This window comes from Anomaloglossus baeobatrachus, chromosome 6, assembly GCF_048569485.1.
Source record: "Anomaloglossus baeobatrachus isolate aAnoBae1 chromosome 6, aAnoBae1.hap1, whole genome shotgun sequence".
Lineage (NCBI taxonomy): Eukaryota > Metazoa > Chordata > Amphibia > Anura > Aromobatidae > Anomaloglossus > Anomaloglossus baeobatrachus.
The window spans coordinates 568,660,818-568,664,648 of NC_134358.1; positions in this window are offsets into that span (position 1 = coordinate 568,660,818).

Below are 3,831 nucleotides of genomic sequence, written 5' to 3' on the forward strand. Positions count from 1 at the left end.
ACAATACCACAGTGCCCATACACTACAATACCATAGTGCCCATACACTACAATACCAGAGTGCCCGTACACTACAATACCACAGTGCCCGTACACCACAATACCACAGTGCCCATACACTACAATACCACAGTGCCCATACACTACAATACCACAGTGCCCGTACACTACAATACCACAGTGCCCGTACACTACAATACCACAGTGCCCGTACACTACAATACCACAGTGCCCATACACTACAATACCACAGTGCCCATACACCACAATACCACAGTGCCCATACACTACAATACCACAGTGCCCATACACTACAATACCAGAGTGCCCATACATTACAAAACCAGAGTGCCCATACACTACAATACCATATGCCCGTACACTAACACAGTGCCCGTACACTACAATACCACAGTGCCCGTACACTACAATACCACAGTGCCCGTACACCACAATACCACAGTGCCCATACACTACAATACCACAGTGCCCATACACTACAATACCAGAGTGCCCATACATTACAAAACCAGAGTGCCCATACACTACAATACCACATGCCCGTACACTAACACAGTGCCCGTACACTACAATACCACAGTGCCCGTACACTACAATACCACAGTGCCCATACACTACAATACCAGAGTGCCCATACACTACAATACCACAGTGCCCATACAGTACAATACCAGAGTGCCCATACACTACAATACCAGAGTGCCCATACACTACAATACCACAGTGCCCGTACACTACAATACCACAGTGCCCATACACAACAATACCACAGTGCCCGTACACTACAATACCACAGTGCCCGTACACTACAATACCACAGTGCCCGTACACTACAATACCACAGTGCCCATACACTACAATACCACAGTGCCCATACACTACAATACCACAGTGCCTGTACACTACAATACCATAGTGCCCATATACTACAATACCACAGTGCCCATATACTACAATACCACAGTGCCCATACACTACAATACCACAGTGCCCATACACTACAATACCACAGTGCCCATACACTACAATACCACAGTGCCCATACACTACAATACTACAGTGCCCATATACTACAATACCACAGTGCCCATACACTACAATACCACAGTGCCCATACACTACAATACCACAGTGCCCATATACTACAATACCATAGTGCCCATACACTACAATACCACAGTGCCCATGCACTACAATACCACAGTGCCTGTACACTACAATACCATAGTGCCCATATACTACAATACCACAGTGCCCATACACTACAATACCACAGTGCCCATACACTACAATACCACAGTGCCCATACACTACAATACCACAGTGCCCATATACTACAATACCACAGTGCCCATACACTACAATACCACAGTGCCCATACACTACAATACCACAGTGCCCATACACTACAATACCACAGTGCCCATACACTACAATACCACAGTGCCCATACACCACAATACCACAGTGCCCATACACTACAATACCACAGTGCCCATACACTACAATACCACAGTGCCCATACACTACAATACCACAGTGCCCATATACTACAATACCACAGTGCCCATACACTACAATACCACAGTGCCCATACACTACAATACCACAGTGCCCATACACTACAATACCACAGTGCCTGTACACTACAATACCATAGTGCCCATACACTACAATACCACAGTGCCCATACACTACAATACCACAGTGCCCATACACTACAATACCACAGTGCCCATACACTACAATACCATAGTGCCCATACACTACAATACCACAGTGCCCATGCACTACAATACCACAGTGCCCATGCACTACAATACCACAGTGCCCATGCACTACAATACCACAGTGCCTGTACACTACAATACCATAGTGCCCATACACTACAATACCACAGTGCCCATACACTACAATACCACAGTGCCCATACACTACAATACCACAGTGCCCGTACACCACAATACCACAGTGCCCATACACTACAATACCACAGTGCCCATACACTACAATACCACAGTGCCCATACACTACAATACCACAGTGCCCATACACTACAATACCACAGTGCCCATGCACTACAATACCAGAGTGCCCATACACTACAATACCACAGTGCCTGTACACTACAATACCATAGTGCCCATACACTACAATACCACAGTGCCCATACACTACAATACCACAGTGCCCATACACTACAATACCACAGTGCCCGTACACCACAATACCACAGTGCCCATACACTACAATACCACAGTGCCCGTACACTACAATACCACAGTGCCCATACACCACAATACCAGTGTCCCTATAACGGTGATATTGGGGCTGAAACGACAAGGAAATCTCCAGACCGATAGTTTTTCCTGCACAGATACATTGTAACAGACTGTCAGGACAGGTTTGTGCTGCTGAAGTGTTTCCAGAGGATTGTGTGGACCGGATACAACTGTAACAAACCCTCAGCGGTGAGAAGAGTTTCCAGGAGTTTTCAGCCTCTTGTGTAACCATGAATGTTCTTATTCACAGCGGAGGACACGGATCCTGGAGGAGCGGGAAGCGAGCGCTGCAGTCATTTCTGCTGCTTTAGGCACGCTTTCTGCACTTTTTCTATGCTTTTTTTTTTTTGCACTTTTTTGCTCTCTTTCTGCACTTTTTCTATGCTTTTTTTTTGCACTTTTTTGCTCTCTTTCTGCACTTTTTTTTCTTGTTTTTTCTGAACTTTTCTGCTTTTTTTGCTCTTTTTCTGTGCTTTCTCTACTCTTTTTCTGCACTTCTCTGCTTTTTATTGCTCTTTTTCTGCTTTTTTCACGCTTTTTACTCTTTCCGCATTTCTCTGCTTTTTTTGCTTTGTTTTGCTCTTTTTCACGCTTTTTTTGCCCTTTTTCTGCACTTTTCTGCTTTTTGTTGCTCTTTTTCCTCGCTTTTTTTGCTTTTTCTGTGCTTTTTCAGCACTTTTCTGCTTCTTTTCCTCTTTTTCTGCACAATTCTGCTTTTCTTCATGCTTTTTGTTGCTCTTTTTCTGCTTTTTTCACGTTTTTTGCTCTCTTTTTGCCACGCTTTTTCTACTCTTTTTCTGCACTTCTCTGCTTTTTTTTTTGCTCTTTTTCTGCTTTTTTCACACTTTTTTGCTCTCTTTCTGCTTTTTGTTACTCTTTTTCACGCTTTTTTTGCTCTTTTTGTGTGCTTTTTCTGCATTATTCTGCTTCTTTTCGCACTTTTTCTCTTTTTCTGCACTTTTCTGCTTTTTTTGTGCGTTTTTGCTCTTTTTCTTCCTTTCTTTGCTCTCTTTCTGCACCTTTCTGCTTTTTTTTGCTCTTTTTGTGTGCTTTTCTGCACTTTTCTGCTTCTTTTCGCACTTTTTATTCTCTTTTTCTGTGCTTTTTTCCACACTTTTTTTGCTCTCTTTCTGCACTTTTCTGCTTTCTGTTGCTATTTTTTGCTCTTTTTTTGCTTTTTTTCCGCACTTTTTTTCTCTTTCTCTGTGCTTTTTCGCACAAACAAAAGTCCTTTCTGGAACAGGAAAGTTTATCAGGGTGTTTCCAGTGTTTCCTCTTGCCCTGCGTCACGTTCACACTTTCTTTGGGTGCGTTTTTCCTGCCCCAGTATCAGACCTGTTATTTGCAGGCGGCAGGGCCCAGCAGGGCAGGGGTTAACACAGGCAGGGCTGCTGCTCATTGTCTCCTGCCTGCTCCCCCTCCTCCCAGATCCTGCCCCCTCAGTCATCATCATCATCATCCTCCTGAAAGTTCGGCCTCTTTTTTAGGTCTCCCCTCCTCCTCCTCCTCTGCTGCATTCCCCTCTTTCA